The sequence below is a fragment of the Telmatherina bonti genome (assembly GCF_933228915.1).
Source record: "Telmatherina bonti genome assembly, chromosome: 9".
NCBI classification, from domain to species: Eukaryota; Metazoa; Chordata; class Actinopteri; order Atheriniformes; family Telmatherinidae; genus Telmatherina; species Telmatherina bonti.
The window spans coordinates 20479111-20498310 of record NC_136627.1 but is presented as its reverse complement, the minus strand read 5'-3'; positions in this window follow the sequence as shown (position 1 = coordinate 20498310).

The window sequence follows — 19200 nt, the reverse complement described above, 5'->3', positions numbered from 1 at the left end:
AAGTTAGACAGAAAACACGAGGAAAACGGCAAAAATAAAACAGGAAAGCAGAACTAAAGACCACACAGAGTTCACACCACAACAAAAAAGTTAAAACTTTTCCTCTATTTTTAGTTTTGTTGCTAATCATTGTCCTCTCTTGACTTGATAAACACCAGAGTTATCTGTGATTTCTGAAAACACAAAATGACACTAGATAACGGATGCAAGTAAAAATTCTCCATCTAACACCACAGGAACGTTTGATTAAAGAGATGTCTATCAGTTGCAGATCTGAACATCTGTTTCTTCATCTGAAAGGATAATTTGATGGGCGTTACGATGTGATACATTTTCCAGCCAGTTCTCAGTCATAATTTGTTCCGTGCCGGGGGCGTATGTTGATGACGTTGGATTAAAAGATGTCTGAACACTGTTCTTTTCCTGGCCAACTCACACAACAACATTTTGGAAACTCTAATTCCATGATCTAGAGGACATTGCCTAATACCTCTGGTTTTTTAAAAGGTATTTGAGATGATCTAATCATGACAAGAACTCTGCAGACTGTTACAGAAAGAAAAAAAACATTTCAGACTATTGTATCATAGATTCTTTTATGCAGTCTTGTCTGAACATTTTATTTCATAGGCATGACAAGCAAGTAATCCTTCAGATAATCTCTACAGAGTTCTCTATTTGAACTCTAAAAGCCTCAAACGGATAATTAAATTGTTAAGATTACTCTGTTAAATTAAATGCTTTGAAATTCTTAACAATTGCAATAATTATAGCTTTTTAAATGCAGATGCAAGGTGCATTGTTCCCATAGGGCTGCTGAACTGGCTTCTTTAACAGCATTCTCACGAAATCCCAGGTATATTATAAAAAGCTGTTTTGCTCCCAGGTAAATAAAGGCTAAAGCTAAACCTTAGAATTGTGTTATTTATTGAAGATAAGCAATTAATGCATGCCTTAGTCAAATATTCATTTCAGTTCTTTGAATCATTTGCAACAGCTGCTGCTGATTATTCAGGCCAACTTCAACTGCAAACTATACATATATATATATATATATATATATATATATATATATATATATATATATATATATATATATATATATATATATGTATATATACATACACACACATATCAGAGGCTGTAGTCCTGCAAGTACAGTAAATTTATATCCTGTATATAAAATATTCATAAAAGAATTGATGCAGTTAATGAAAAAGGAAAGGCTTCAGAGGAGTGCAGTGGAAGAGGATATTTGGTAAAATTTATGAACTCTTAATCTGAGTGGAGCAGGAAGATTATAACATATGAGGATTTGGGCTGTGGTATAGTAATGGCCGTACTGGTACAGGGAAATTGGAGTCAAGCAACAAAATGGGGCTCAATTAGGTGGTTTAACCATGGCCTGAAGGTGTCGAGCAGTAGACGCTCTCGCTTTCTTATGTCCCAGCACATGGGATTTTAAAGTGGTGACTACGGAAAGCCTTATGATGGAAGGTAGAACGGAGTTTAAACATGAAGGAATTTAGGTCATGAAACAAGACTAACAGATCAAGGGAAGGTTTCAGGGGGCTTATTATTGGAAAAACTAAATAAAATGCCTGCTGATGCTATTTTGAGCTGTAAAGCACAACCCTGTGGGATCTGTTGGTACTTTAAATATGACAAAGGAACAGTTAAATTTAGGTAGGAACAGAAACATGTGGCTGTGTACAAAAGTACATGTTTATTTACATGGATAATTTACTCCTACATACACACATACTTAATCAGTGGTGTTTTCATGTGTTGCATATAAAAAAAAATCTTTTTTTTTTGCTTCTTTTTAATGTTTTGTCCATTTTGCATGACAGAAAAAAACAGAACATATCTTTAAATTATGTTGTAATTACAACATCAATTGTTATAAAAAGCATTACTAAAGGTAACCTTCTTTAACATGGTGAGTTTGTGTTTGGTATGGTGGTGTTTTTGGTCAAATAATGCTGCAAGTTTACAGTTAATTTAGTCTCTTCAGCATTTCACTCACAACCACGTTGTCTCAGCAGTTAGACCGAGCTTTTATATCAGCTTTGAAATGAACTAAACAATGCTCTTGCTGCAGTGTACTGCAGAGAGGGGAACAAGTAAACGGACGTCATCACTCTCATAACAGTAAATCTAACTAAATACATATTTTTAAATGTGTTCTTTTTTAATCCATTGGTCATGAAAACAATCAAACTAAAATTCAGAGCACATGCTGCTGCCTGGCTTGATGCCTAACTCAGTGCTGGTGAGATCACGGCATTTTAGACGGTGACTCCGTGTAAGCTGAGTGTGCATACTAATTAAGGCTTGTAGACTCAAATAGTTTTGGAACATTTTTTCATCACCCTTCAGCAAATCCATCAAAAAAAAGGTCAAAAGCAATGATGTGTCAGTCTGTACTTGAAATCCACTTCCCTATAAGCAAACAAGGCGGGGAAGTGAGTTAAACCCCCAACTGATTCACAGACACATCTGACTGAATGTGAGTGAATTTTTTTCTCTTTGCTTTTTTTTGCCAAGTACACTTTGTTTTTGAGTTACATGACAAATATGTAAGTCAGTTTAAAAATGCATGGACAGCAGCTTGTTTGAAGATTTGTTGTATAATTTATTTTAAAATACTAATAATACAAAACTATCCTTTCAGGTACTCAGAGGACTAGTTGAAACAATTTTCAAAAAAATAAATGTTCCCTGTTTTCTTCTCAACTTTAAATCTCAGCTGCTGAAGAGTTTGAGGCTCATTTTCTGTATTTTTCTCTTAATATTGTACACTAAAATGTTTTCAATGATTGACAGGTCCAACTAGAGCTTGCTTTGGCAGATGTTTGGATGGAAGGCACTGAAAACAATGTTTACAGAACTCAGCATTAAAGGTGCTTTCAAAAATGTGTTAGATGCCATTTTCACTACCGGTACTGACACCTGCTTTGAAACTGTGCACTAACAATAAGCTGCACGGTCTATCTCATCTTCACGCTGAAGGTGTGGTGGGAGGAGAGAACCCAAACACAGAAATCACAGGCCAGCAGCCAGATGAAAAATTAAAAACAGCTTTAATAAACTGTCTGGTAAAACAAAACAAGAGGTGCTGCAAGGCAGGAACTTCAGGAAAACAAACTTACAATGCAAGAATCCAAACATGGTAAAAAAAAAAACTGGCAAAAAGGGAAAAGACTTGAGGGGAAACATGGACAACGATCAGTGGTAAATTAAGGAAGCCAGGAATAATTAATACAGAGGAAGGTAATGAGTAATAAGCAGATGAGTGGCAGTTAGACAACACTGTTTACAAAAAAAAACTACAATAACTGTGGCCTTTCCTTTATACAAACTGGAAGATAAAATGAAAGAATGTGTGATGAGATATTCTTCACAAATAACATGGACATATTTTTAGAGCAATGCAATTTTAAAGGGAATTAGAATCAAAAGAAAAGATTACATTACTTACAATAAAGCAACACAATTTTACAGAGCTTGCGCAATATGACTCTTTTTTTTTTTTTCTTTTTATGACTGTTTTTCTTACCAATAGTTTTTCTAAAACAGACTCATTATACGTGGGTCCGAATACGATAGATTACTGCCGCTATGCAATATGGCTACTTGTGATGGCTGTAAAATACCTCACTAAAAAAAACTTGTCTCTTTCCTTATCATCTCTAAGCTAGGCTGGATACTGTACAGGTTGAGTGTTTTTCCCTTTTTTTGTACATTCTTTCTACCTCTACATGCTCCTTTGCTCAAACTGAAGCAGTAGTGTGTTGGGACCTACTGTATGGTCTGCCAAACCTATCAGCATTCACACATGGGCTCTGTTGCTTTTTTTATTGTGACACTTTCCCAAAAAGTGTTAACTTGTCGTCATATATTCTGTTTCTATATGGATATGTTTTTAAATTTTTTTTTTTTTTCCACTCTCAATGTTGGTCTCAGTACACAAATCAATAGGTTTGTGGTACTTAGAGGAACTTCGGTGAGTCTGTGATGTTAAACACAGAGCTAAAACATTTCCAGCTTCTGAGATTCCATCTATCACCAAATGCCCACAGTTGAGATATAAACGTAGGAGAAAGAATTTTTATTTTTCAAAATACTGGATATTGATACCATGAGTTGCTTTTCACTGCTTGTGATAATGGCCTTATCATATGTGGCATTGTTACTATAGCTATCAATCACTGATGTTCCAACTCCTGTCAGCCTTTTAGAGTTTTGACTACTTTTAGTGTTTAGCTAGTGTTAGGAGAGCTCTGGTGGCGACTTGTGTCATTGCACCTTGGAGGAGCGTGTCTGTCCAGAGCACATGCAGGCTGAGTGCTACACATTAGTTATTTGTTCTATCCTTGGAGTACATTTGTCTGTAAGTACAGTTGCTCCTTGTTTATTTGAGTCTGTTTAGACACACAAGCCACAGTGTGGTGTCCAAAACCTTATGTTTACAGTTTTAAAACTGAGCTAACTGTGCTAATGCTAATTGGAGCTAAATGTTAGCATGTGTTAGGCTATAAGAGTGGTTCCTTAACTGGGGGGCGAAGCAATGCTAAATAAAACTTGGGAGTTTTGGCACTAAACGAATTTGTAAAAATACCAATGACAATGATAAATCAACAAGAGAGACTTCACGTACTAAAAAAAAAAAGAAAAAATATGATGCAGCATATCTGCTACTGCTTGACCAGGTAACAGTCAAGTATTAGTAATCATCAGTTATGGATAATGAAGAGACCGCAGTCTTTAGCATGTATCAAAATATTATATTCTAATATTATTAAGTATGAAGCCAAACACCACTTGGGGACTTTTCATCCTGAATACAAAGAAAATCCTGTAGGTTACTTTAGAAATAAACCATGAAATAAACTATCATAATTTAGCAGAGTTACCAAAGCAGCATCCATCTCATTGAAAACTCAGCTCACCTGAAGAAGTTTGAAGAGATTCCAGGTTTAAAATGTTTCACGCTAAAGCAGAAGAATGGATCATAATACTGACACTGACATGGTTTAAACTACAATACAGACACTAAACTAATGAGGCATTTCTTAGTATGTTTCTTTGGTTCATGTTACAGGGCACGGGTGGGCTTGACATTGTCGTTAATGAAAAGGGGGTCCTGCCGAAAAAGTTTGGGAACCACTGGGCTATAAAGTAGCTTGGTCTACGGCCTACTTTGTGTTATGTATTGAAATCTTTACAACATTAAGTGTGTGTTAATTTGGAAAACATTGTTACCTAAGCATTGGAAGCATAAGTATTTACTAATCTGTTAGGAGTAAAGACAGAGCAGAGGTTTTGTTATATTGTATTTTATTTTAATATATTTGTATATGCTATTTGTTTTGGAGTTTTTCAAACTTTTGACGATATCAGTAAAGCTACTCAACTGAGAACCAAGTCTGCTGGATCTTCTTTGTTAGCTATCTGTCTAAGAAATACCAGTACATATCTGCCAGGGCATAATAACCTAAATATATTTTAGTTATAGTTATTTGCTCAATGTTATTGTATGTATGGTTCATTTAAATGAGCTAAAACTGAAACTTCATCACATATAGTTTCCCAAAATAGTTACACACAGTTATTCAGGCTTGCACACAACTACCTGACCTGACCTGTATTTGTGACTTTTTCAGCTGCTGAAGTTTTTCTCCATGTAACAGCATGAAGTAATGAAACTTCTTTTGTTTCAATCTAGTCATGCACTGTCGCCAACAAAAAGATCAACATGCAAACACAGATTTAAACTTCAGAACAGAGGACACAAACACATACCTAGATGCTTGAGTCAATAACCACCTACATGGACATAGAGTTGTGCACAACAGTGTGTGTATAGCTGGATATACTTAAACATAGAATCAGACACAATCACACAAAAGACACTTCCAGTTTTGAAGAGAGAGCATTGAGTAAAACTTTACTAGTAGGCTACTCACTATGTTAAGTTACTGGGATCATAAAGCTTTTTTTTTTTTTTTTTAAATTTTAATTTCATTTTGGTTGAAGTGAGCAAATTTAACTGCCTGACCAACATCATTAAGTAAAATATTTTTTTTAAAAAAGGGGAAAAACCTTTGTCTGGGGTAGTATTGTGGTAATTTTAAGTAAGGCAGTGAACAACTTTAAATTCATGAAATATTATTCCCAGAAGATGCATCCTGTGGTCATGGAAACACTTTAAATTTCATTTAGAAAGGTCAGGTTATTGGTTTTTGTCCAGTTTAAATAGGAAAAGCTTACCATTTTCCAGACTGGTCAAAGATCCAGTAACAGCTGAAATTGGATTGAATTGACTCTTGTGTGAAAGTGTTAAAACATGTGAAGAGACATTATAACACCACAGACCTTAACCCCTTTGAGAATCTCTGTGATGTGCTGGAGAAAGCTTTCTACAGTGGTCAGACTCTTACATCATCAACACAATGTCTTGTTTAAAATAATGCAACCCCAGATGGAGATTAATGTTACACTGAACTATGTTTATGCAAGCAGTGCCATTGAAATGATTGGAGAAAGGACCCAAAAGCAGCACAGGAGATCTGGGCAGATTAACAGTTTTTATTTCAGCCACTTGGTGAGGTTTGGTGCTGGAGTTGAACTCTGGTTCCCAATGAGTAGAGCAGAGCAGGGCAGAGTAACTTTCCTCTGGGCCGACAGAGTGGACACCTAGCACAACAAGGTGAGTGAAGATCCACAACTCACGGTTGGGGGTCCTCCAGGACAGAAACCCAGTAACCACTGGGGAGCAGGCTCCAAGGGCAAGGCAGGAAGCGGAAGTCGGGGACAGATCAGGTCGGTAACGGGCAGGCAATTGCGGTCGGAGTGCTGGAAGGTCAGGCATGAGAGCAATGACAATCTGGCAGTGAGTGAATGGTGGAGGCTGCATATATGCGCAGGTTGAACTGATGGGGATTGTGAACAGGTGGCAGAGGCAGGTGAGAGCAGTGAACTGATTAGGGGTGTGGCAAGCAGCAATGCAGGAGGAAGCAAAGCTGATTGTGACAGCCATGGCAAAAAAGTGTCAGAATCAAAACTTAAGCTGATACAATAAAATGAAAATGTCTGTTGTGTCTTTTTACTTTCCTGGCCAGGTAGTGAGAATGTACTTAAATATCATTTTCCAAGAAGAACAATTAAATGTTAACTGCTTTGAAAAAGATTAAAGATTGATCAGTCTGAAACAAAGGTTGATTGCATCCATGGTGTGTTAATATTCACAATTTTTGACATCCATATACCTTTATTGAACAGTTTTAGTAAAAATTATTATGCTGTTCTTTTCGTAACCACGACAGTAATTGAACTTTTACAATGAGCAGAGGAAGTACTTTATAGCCCACGCTCCCCCTGGCTTCCCACACTGCTGCAAAGATCAGATGCCTTGCAGGAAGGATATCAAAGGTTTCTGCTGGAATCATTTCAGTATGGAGAAAGGATAGAGATCTGAACCTTATGGTGATTTGAAGTTTAGGGCGGATGGTGGTTAACTGCCTCACTCACATCTCTGAAGCACCAGTTGAACTTGCCGTTGTTGAGACTCATACACATAGAAACTGCAAATTACTGGCAAAATAAAAAAAAAAAATCTAAAATCCCAAAATAATGTTTTTCAGTGTTGTGGGTGTTCCTGTCATGGTCGTAAGGTGTTGACTTCAGAAGTTACTGTACTGTAAATGCATCAAAGTGAAGCGGAAAACAACCCCTTCCCCTGAAAGTCACCATTCCTGAACAAGAATTGCAGTTTTTGTGAACATGTCAAATTACACTTCCTGGTATGTAGAATGTAGACTGAATAAGGCCTGCATTCATCTCATTAGTTGCTGGGACTGTCAAACTAAGAATGGCACCAGCTGCCTACAATAACTCAACATGTATCTGTTGGAGGGGATCCCAAGGTGTTCCCAGGCCAGTCAAGAAATACAATCCCTCCAGCGTGTCCTGGGTCTTCCCAGGGATCTCCTCCAACAGGGACGTGCCCATAACACCTCACCAAAGAGGCATCCAGGAGGCATCCTGACCAGATGCCCGAGCCACGCCAACTTGCTCCTCTTGACGCGGAGGAGCAGCAGCTCTACTTTGAGCTTCTCCTGGATGACCGAGGTTCTCACCCTATCTCGGTCCTGTCTCGGTCGGGCTCTCCCTATCTCGGGAGAGCCCGACCACCCTGTGGAGGAAACTCATTTCAGCTGCTGCATGCGAGATCTCGTTCTATCGTTCATGACCCACAGCTCATGACCATAGGTGAGGATAGGAGCATAGATTGGCTGGTAAATTGAGAGCTTTGCCTTTGTGTTCAGCTCCCTCTTCACCACGACGGATCGGCACAGAGTCGCATTACTGCAGACACCGCATCAAGCCCCCTGTCGATCTCACGCTCCATCCTTCCCTCACTTGTGAACAAGACCCTGAGATATTTAAACTCCTCCACTTAAGGCAGGACCTCGCTTCTGACCCGGAGAAGGCAATCCACCCTATTCCGGCTGAGGACTATGGTCTAAGATTTGGAGGTGCTGATTCTCATCCCAGCCCCTTCACACTCGGCAGCGAATCACTTAAGCGAGAGCTGGAGATTACGGTCAGATGACACCAACAGGACCACGTCATTCGCAAAAAGAGGAGATATAATCCTAAGGCCACCAAGCCGGATCCCCTCAACACCTTAGCTGCACCTAGAAATTCTGTCCATATAAGATATGAACAGAATCGGTGATAAAGGGCAGTGTTGGCAGAGTCTAAAAACTAATCTGATTTATTACCGGCAATGTGGACCAAGCTCTGACACCTGTTGTACAGGGACTGGACAGCTCGGAACCCCATACTCCCGGAGTACCCCCACAGGAACCCCCAGGGGACACGGTCAAAACCCCTTCTCCAAGTCCACAAAGCACATGTAGACTTGTTGGGCCAACTCCCATGCCCCCTCCTGTACCCCAAAGAGGGTATAGAGCTTGTCCACTGCTCCGCAACCAGGACGAAAACTACATTGCTCCTCCTCAATCCGAGATTTGACTACACGATGGACCCTCCTCTCCAGAACCCCTGAATAGACCTTTCCAGGGAGACTGAGGAGTGTGATCCCCCCGTAGGTGGAGTACACCCTCCGGTCCCCCTTCTTGAAAAGGGGAACCACCACCCCAGTCTGTCAGTCCAGAGGTACTGTCCCCGATGTCCACACAATGCTGCATAGATGTGTCAGCCAGAACAGCCCCACAGCATCCAGAGCCATAAGAAACTCCGGGCGGATCTCTTTAAACCCCCAGGGCCTTGCCACCAAGGAGCTTTTTAACTACCTCAGCAACCTCAGCCCCAGAGATAGGACAGTCCACACCCGAGTCCCCCAGCTCTGCTTCCTTATCGGAAGTTGTGTTGGTAGGATTGAGGAGGTCTTCGAAGTATTCCCTCCACCATCCCAAGTTGAGGTCAGCAGCTCCCCATCTCCACTGTACACAGCGTTGATGGAGTACAACCGGATGGTGGACCAGAATCTCCTCGAAGCCCCCCGGAAGTCGTTCTCCATGGCCTCGCCGAACTTCTGCCACGCCCAAGTTTTTGCCTTGGCAACAGCCGAAGCTGCATCCCAATTAGCCTGTCGATACCTATCAGATTCTTAAGTTTGACAGCATCACTCACTGCAGGTGTCCACCAACAAGTTCTGGGATTACCGCCATGACAGGCACCAACGACCTTACGGCCACAGCTCCGGCTGGCTGCCTTAACAATAGAGCACAAAACACAGCCCATTTGGACTTAATGTCCATTGCGCTACTCGGGACATAGTTAAAGCTCTATTGAAGATGGGAGTTGAAACTTGCTCTGACAGGGGACTCTGCCAGATGTTCCCAGCAGGCCTGACCAGCTTGCTCCCCCTCCATCTGAGTTGAATCACCACCAGGTGGTGATCAGTTGACAGCTCTGCTCCCCTCTTCACCCGAGTGTCCAAGGCATGTGGCCACAGCTCCGACGATACGATTACAAAGTCGATCATCGAACTGCAGTTCAGAGAGCCCTGATGCCAGGTGTACATATGAACACTGTTATGCTTGAACACGGTGTTTGTTATGGACAATCCATGACGAGCACTGAACCCAAATGGTGTTTTGTTGTTGGACTACTGGGGGGGACCATGCCTCCCAATCCCCTCCAGGTCTCATGGTCATTGCCCACGTGAACATTAAAGTCCCCCATCAGAACAAGGGAGTCTCCAGAGGGATTACAAATACATACTTTAAAAAAAAATTAAACATAATGTAAGAGGCTTCAACATTTCATAAAGCACATAGAAATGCAGAAATCTTCCAAATGTTGACATGTTAGCTAATGCATTTTATTGAAAACTTAATAATCCAGATCTCATCTTCCTAGATCCAGTACTGAATCCTTTTCTCCATATGTGTTTATTGCCTTCTCGTGCATTTCTGTATCTGTTTAGTGTAAAATGATGTTTTTTCAGACTCAATCAACACAATGATGTTGATTGAGTCTGAGATTAAATATGTATAAGCACTGACTAACCAAGCCTCTTTAAGCTTCCAAGACTCAGATGCTGATCCTCCTCAGCAGCTCCCTGCTGTGCAGCTGGACAAGTAAAGTGTCTGGGTTTTCCTGATGAATTTATTTATTCATGATGAGGAGGATCCTTCTACATGGTTCAATATTCTTTTGGGACCTTTTCTGTTGAGTGAAGTCATGCAGTGTGTTATGGACCTGTCTGGAACAAAGGGTCTGCTGAACAATGCAATAAGTATGTCTCAACAAGCAAAGCAATCACTGGCAAAACAAAAAATTTGTTTGTACTGACAAACAGAGTGCATTCTTGAGTTTGATCACATCACGTTAGATCTGCTTGAACACTTCAGGATTGTCTAGGTTTTCACTGTCAGTGCACAATGTAGTCATTACAGGATCATTAAAATGTCTGTCTGGAGGCACAGAACAAGACGTGGGAGATTTGTTTTTCTGGCCTTTGGAATCTAAACAATGATTGTTGCATCTGCCATGTTCTGTTTTCCTGTCACCAGTTTTTAGGTTTTTCCTGAAACTTGTCACTTAATGGTTCAAGCATTCACAGAAAGAACATATACCACTAAAAGGACTAGAATGAGTGTATCCGTGGTTATTTTTTGATGACTGCATAAGCTGAGGTGTTTACATGACCCATTTTTTATCCTGATCGGATGGTTGATCAGATCAAAAATGTTCCATGTAATTGCAGCTAATGATTAGAATTAATATCTTCCTCATGCTCATTTAATAGAACGAAACAATTTGCTCCAAATTACAGCTGTTGAAATTTTAACCATATCAAGTGATGTGTTTAAATACATCCATTACTGAGGTTTTCTCCCACATTCTTTTCACGTTGGCACATGCACTATACACTTCCTGTTTGTGAGTGGTCAGATTAGCCCGTACACTTGACACAAGTTATTACCTTACACTTTTACCACCTACACGTTCACACCTGACCTCTGTAGTCTGACAACAGACAGCAAGCCCGTGGGTTTTTCCAGTTGGTACCAGGATGTTTACCAAGGACACTTGTGAAATTGTGTAATGGTTCGAATGTGAATGTGCGGTGAGAGGGTTATGTAAGTGCATCTCTCACATCTGATTCATGCATTCTCAGATGTTCATGAGTGTATTTGTGTGTTTTGTTCAGGAAGGGGTGGCACTCTGGAAACTGTAGAGCTGAGACACCTTTCTGTGCCCCCCGGCACAAAAACACATACCACCAACATTCAAAGTCTTGGAGAGATGGTAGCAAGGCCAAGCGAGTGGGTAGAATGCAAGTCTGAAAAGTGCACACCCACAGAGACACATGCACATCAACACCTGCAAAACTGCATGGGCTGTTTCTGTTTCACTAAGAAGGTCAGAACAGATGTGTGCATTGTAACAATGATTCATTTCCCCAATGTGGGGAAACACATTTGCATCAAAGGATATTTATATGAAGGCACTAATTGCCATTCAAAACATAAGCTCATGATGCCCTCATTTTGTCAGGTATTCATTTGCTCTGATGCTTTTTAAACTACAGTTTTTGTCAGTTGCTGGTTAGGGACACGTTGTCAGGGGTTTGCTGAGAATATTGGTTCTGGGGAGCTTCCTGATGGGCAACGTGCCCTCAGCAGTGTTTTCTCTTTCTCTTTTTCTCTCTCTTAATGATTCCATTTGCTCCTGAGATGCAATAGATGCACTAAAGCACCAATAATCACTCAGTTGAAATTTCTGGTGAGTAAGCTGGTGAGAAGAATTAACAGAAGAATTAACAGTTATTTCGATTAAAGGTTCAAATAAAAAAGTTCACCTTGATTTGAAACAGCTGACCTGCAGGTTTCTGGGAGTTTGTTCCACATGTGAGGAGCATAAAAAGTGAATGCTGGCTCTTCGTGCTTAAATCCAAGTCTGGTATAACACAAAGTAGACTTGACCCTGCTGACCTGAGGGATCTGGTTGGTTCAAAACAAACCAGAAGATCCTGAATGTATTTTGGCCCTAAACCATTCAGTGCTTTACAGACTAACAGCAGGATTTTGAAGTCAATTCTTTGACAGATAGAAGGCAGTGTATAGATCTGACTGGAACTATATGATCCACTCTCTTGGTCTTAGTGAGGACTCAAGCAGCAGCGTTCTGGACTAATTGCAGCTTTCCGAAGGACTTTTAGGAAGACTCATGAAGGCAGCAATGCAGTAGCCTATTCTACTAAAAACAAATAAATGCTGAAACATCAATCCTTTCATTCCTAATATGTTTTTAAGGTCGATAAAAGGCTGACCTCACAACTGTGACGGCTGCAATCTAGGTCTGAGTCCACAACTACACCAATATTCCTTGCTTTGTCTTTAGTTTTTAAAGATAACTGCCTGAAACTGATTGATGGAGAAAAAACTGATGATACTGTGATAAAACTTGCGGTATTGTCAGCATTGTAACCTGTTTGGACATTCTTGTCAAGAATTACAGCACTCTTAAAGAAATCACCAGAGTGATCTTCCAAAGAAGAGTCCATCACTACAACCTTGGAAATATTCAGACTTTAGATTATCTCTCGGACGGCCTCTCATATGATGGCATCTCTTCATATTCAACACTAAACCGCTGTGCATGTGTTGGTCTCTTGTTAGTTTTAACTTTCCTGCTGTTTGCGCAGAGAAACACATCAAGTCCCTTTCCAAACACCAAATGACTAAATGTTGAACCAGCAAGAGGCAGTAATGAATTGATGTAATCTGCCAAAAAGTAAAGAAAAAGGAAGACAAGTGAGAAGGTTTGATGATGAGGAACATTTTATGTTAAGCTTGTTTTATTCAGGTAAAGGGTATCAATTCTACCAGTAAGTGTGTAGGTAATTATTTGTTATTTATGGTAATTGTTTAGCTATGCATAAAAAGGAACAGAGAAAGAGTTTATTTTTCAGTTCCATTTATCTAAATGCTGCAGTTGGTTTACTGTAAAGTGTTGCGGTTTAAAAGAGTTATGTATTACTGGATTATGAATATCTAAGGCTGGGCTCAAATTTGGCGTGAGCGCTTTCGATCATGCATGTATGTGTCCGTGTGAGAGCATTCTGTGCTGCTCACAGAGAGGAAATAGCAGGGTTTAATTTCCCAAAATTATACTGAGTAATAGTGATACCTTTCTGCACTTTTTATTGTTAGGAAATGAAATGAAAAATACTTTATTAATCCCCAAAGGGAAATTCAATAAATATGTCAATTGGATTTTTGAATGTTGTCCTATTTTCAACCATGGCACTAAACTGTTAAATTGAGTTGAATGGCTAATTTATAGCTTTAGGTTTGGAAAAAGTTTAATTTTCTGGGAGTGTCAGAACAGCTGTAAAAATGAAAAATCAGTTTTCAGCCCCATGTGTGGGTGGACTCTCCAGTTTTGGGTTCTATCATGGGATCAGATGACCCCAAACTACCATCAACCAGCATTACTCAGTGTACTGGAAAACACAAGATAGACTGTGTAGAGTCACATGAGGAAACCCAAGTCATGTGATCGGAAAGAAACAACTTTTCATTTATTTATTCATTTGGTTGGTCAATATTTAAACTTTGCTTATAGTCAGATAAATGTATTAGTGTATTTGAACCAAGTTTCCTAATAACATCACATATACTTCAACAAAGGTAATTAGGAAAAAAAAAAAAAAAAAAGGAAAAAAAGTGTTTTTTTTAAATCAGGATCTACTTCCAGTGTAATCTGTTTATACTACAGTAAAAGCCTATTTTAGAAAAGGACAGGTATTTTAAAAGAAATATATTTTTTGCTTAATTGAAGCTGCTTTTGTGTTCATTTGGTGTGTCAATGTGAGGTACAGCAACCCAGTAAGTGTGACTTAACAAGCTAGCTCTAATGCAATGAGTCTGTTTTATTATTTTTAGACAGAAGGTGGCAGCAGCATATTAGTAAAGCAGACAAAACTAACAAGGAGGGTAACTGCACTATGTTGTAAAGTAAATAAAAAGCTTTCTAAATCAGTGCTAAAACAAAGGAGGAATGTAAGGGTTTAGATTAATGAGTTTTCTCAGCCTCTATTTCTCAGTTGGTAACTGCTCTACAGCATCCATCACACGTTGTGATTCATATGCTTGGAAAATGCAGGGTGTTTGATAAATTGTAGGACTTAACACACAAAAGATGATTTGTACAAAGTAAGATCAGATAAAAAAAAAAAAAAACTATATGAATAAACTCAAAGGTTTTAGCTTTGTCATTGGTGAACAGCTTTGTTATTGTTATTGTAGACTTGATGGAAAGCAGACAGGAAATTATCTTTGTATGGTAAAATGTCAGAAGATTCTCCACTTCTGCTTTATTAACCACCCGCCTTAAAGATTATAATATTTTCCATGCCATTTTAACCACACAGAGCAAGATTGTTATTGTCTGTACTTTTGCTCCGCCTCACATGACCACACTTTCTTCCAAATTAGATCAGAGCTGTTTTTGGTGAGTGTTGGTGAGTGACCTTAAGTCAAGTAAACTCAGCTGAAACTAAACCATATTTTCAAAGATAAATAAAATCCATTAAAGCAGTTTGTGTGAAGTCAGGCTAGCTGTGTATATTGGCCTTCTTGACACTTTGTGACATTTTCAGTCTATTAAATCTGAGGTGTCAGCGGGAAAAAGGTTAGGAATCATCTTCTCTGACAGCTTTACAGGCACAGTGACATGTCTGAAGTGTGTCTGGACACCTCTGCAGCAGAAAGGTAACGCATGTGTAGAGACACCTTTAGTAATGAATTCAGGCAAAAACAAAATCTCCATACAATGCTGGATCTTCAAAGACAGACTGGAAATATGTGAACTTAACAATGACAATTAAGAAACAATGAACAACTGCCTGCTGATCTAAAAACAGCAGACATCTCTAAAAGTTCTTAATAGAGTCAAGTCTGATTAGTTTTGCTTTTAACATAGAGCTCAGACAGAGGAAATGGAAAGGCTTTAAGAAAAGGAAGTGAGGCCCCTTGGTACGTAGGAGAGGTTCAAGTGAGGGGGTTTAGACTGTTTTTCAAATTCAATCAAAAGACTGCCTGGTACATGATGTACTGTACATTAACACACTTCATCTCACGCACCCTCCCTCTCTCCTCCTCTTTACCGATGAGTGTTGAAATACAAGTTACTCCTGTTTCCACTACTGATTCAGCTTTGGCCCTTGTTGTTGATTACATTTGTCTCCATGACTCATTACAGACATTATGTGTTTCACATTTGATATATAACAAGTTGATCTGCGATTTTAGAACTTTTTGAGGACCTGGCAACCCAGACCATTTCACATTTCTGGAAGTTACAGATGTATCAAATCACGTTGCCATTTTATTCAAACTGATCCCATCCACATGCACAACTTGAAGGTTCATAAATCAGCAGACCAGGATCCATGTGCAGGCATGCAAGAGGGGTGTTTAAAGTTCGAATCAGCCAATCAGCATCTAAATTATAAATTAGATTTGCTATTGTGGCAACATTTACTGTATTTTCACAAATTACCTTTCTATCTGCTTTGAGAGTTGCATGTTTTGAAGAAGAAGCAGGACTTGTGTCATCTGCTGAGCCATGTTTTACCAACCAAGTGGTCCAGGTGCTCAAGTCTTACAGCAAGTGACAACAAAAGCTTTAAAAAATCTAAGAAATAAACTATACTTGAGCTAAAAAATGATTTTTTAAAAAAAACAAAAAAAACCAAACAAAAAACGGTATCTTCTGGACAGCAGATGTGCTGGCTCAACTGCTGGATAAATTCTCACCATCTCTGTCTCAACACTGGTAAGCAATCTTATTGAGACACCTGCTAAGAAATGTAGTGCTACAAGAAAAACTTGCGTCGCTGCATTCATTTCAAACTGACTGCAGTTTGAAAGTTTGGTAGCCTCAACATGGACACCTCAGTTTGCAACTGTTAATCATCCACTGATAGTTGTATTCTCTAATACAAGCAAAGCTGAGTTGTATGACGCTTACTGCGTAAACACACAGAAAACAATTAGTCAAGATTTCATGAAACAGTGGAGCACTGGACAGTTTAAGTTTTTGTGTAAATGTATTTTATAATTGCAAGATACACCATTGGTGAAGGATAAATTGCTTTTTTTTTTCTTAACCTTTATTCTCACTTCCTAAGACCCATTGCTTAAGCTCCTGAATGATTTGGTTAGATTTAGATACTAAAACTACTTGGTTTTGGCAAGATCATGTTTTCAATAAGGAGAATACATTACAGTCTTTCAAAATCATGAGTATTCTTCACATAAGGTTATGAGATGGGAGTGATACCATGCTCATTTGCCAAAGATTAATATTTATGTGGTTTCTAAAAATGTAAAATGACAACACAGCTGTTTTGGCTGGATTAGATGACAAATCATTTTGGTGTAAAATGTAGGCCTAAATAAAACTGAAAACAATGATTTTCAAATATGTTTTAATCCATACTTAACTGAGTACACAACAAAGACTGAAGAACTTGTGTCACTTATTGCAAACACACTTGGTTTTTTTTGTTGTTGTTTTTGTTTTGAAAAATATTAATTCACTTTGAATTTAATGGCTGCAAAATGTTTAAAAAAAAGTTACAACAGGGGCACGTTTCACATTGTGTTGCATCCTTTTAACAGCACTTTAAGTGTTTGGAAATTAAGAACATAAATCATTGATTAATTATTTTTCTCATTCCTACTTTTCCCAATTCTTTTACAAGGTGATGTCAGTTATTAACACTACATTATCCTGCAGTCACACCGGCCTTTATTATAGTTAATTACACCACGTACTGACCTAATATTTTTTCAGATCAGGTAGTCGGCATGTTGCTCCCCAGCCAAGTTACTAGTCCAAGATGTGCGTAACTTTCATCACAATGCACTGAAAAATATCAGAATAAAATATGGAGCGAATAAGTTAGAAGAAATATTTTAAATGTAAAGGAAACTTTAAAGAAGTAAAATATACCAACCATGGTACTTATCTTGTATTGATTGAGTACAATCAAGATGGACATAGAAATGTAACCAATCTAGAAGATAAATCTAAATGAATATCAGGTTTTCTATTTGATTTAGTTTTTATCTCACACTTGAACTTGGGGTGAAGAAAATGCTTGTGCATTATAAATGAGGAAGATGCGTTTAATCCCTTTCTGTCTTTATCAGGAGACGCAGGGGTCTACGGATGTTGACATCCTGAAATGAGCCCAGCTAGCCGGGCAGAGGTCCTCATCAGGTCTGCTTAAACAGCAGCCATTACTTTACTCCTCAACTTCTGATTGTTAAAATTCCAACTGTTGGGCTTCACTGATGTCCCAAGAAGGCAAGACTATTTGTAGGTGGCTCCCGTTTGCTGCGTTAACGTAGCAAGTCCAGTTGCTTACATGTCTTCTCTGTAAAACATGTAAACAACCAAGAGACATGCCCAAATTCAGATTTTTTATATTCTTCTTGGTCTGCATCGCAGTTGTGTCCCGCACAGTGCGAAGCCTGAGATTTTATAGGATAAAATAAGACTGTTTGGAACTCAGTGGAGCTTTAATCCCCCAGAAATTATTTGATTTGATTTTACAAATTATTAAAATCAGATTACTTTTGTTATGGCTGTCTATCAACTGATTGCTGCCAGTGACTCAACTGCTGCGCGACATCATATGCTGGTAATAGATGTCTGATGATAAAGATGAGATTCAAGATAATATACTATTAAACATAATTCCTTCAGTGCATTCAGTGCATAAACAAACTGATCTGAGAGAAACTGGATGAGGTGGTTCTTCTGGGTTGCTCAAGCAAGCTGTACACAAATTGTGTGAATTCTTCATGCCATGATTTTACATAAAAAGTAGATGATGAGGTGTTAGTGTGAGGCCTAGTGTGAGTAATAATAGATTATTTTCTAGGTCAATTCACAGTGCTTGACACATGTCGGTGCTCCAAAGGGGCTGCCTTCTTCAGGAACCAGACATTGCAACATAGCAGGAGCAATCTGTCTCTAATTGAATCATGTGACCTGAAACGTTTAGCTTTACTGAACCCTCTCTGTCTTTATTTCTATATTTTGCTGTTTAGATGCTAAATGCAGCAAGCTGAAGGTAATTGGCTACAGACCAAAGTTCATACAACTCCCTAAGCCATTCATACAAGTTGGGCTGGTTTGCATGCAAAACATGCATTTCCTATAATTCATTTAAATATTTAAAAAGTCACAGAACAATTAGCAACTGGGCTGGTTTAGTTTCATGGTTTAGATGCAATGTTCAGTAGGAAGCAGTAGCTACTACTGCCATGTCCCATAAACTGTCCCAAATGCAAACACGATTCCAAATCATGGATGGTTTAATTTATATATATATATATATATATATATATATATATATATATATATACATATATATATATATATATATATATATATATATATATATATATATATATATATATATATATATATATTACAGAGACAGTGAGTTGTAAGGGAGTTCTTTTGAATAAACAAGAGTGGGGCCAAGACGGTGGTCAAAGGGTCGTGGAGAATGAAATCTAACAAAGACTTTATGTTTGTTTTTACTGTGTTTTGAACAGTACAAAACATTTTCATTTTATTTTTGTACAATGTTTTATTTATAATATTGCATTTTCATACACTGTCATC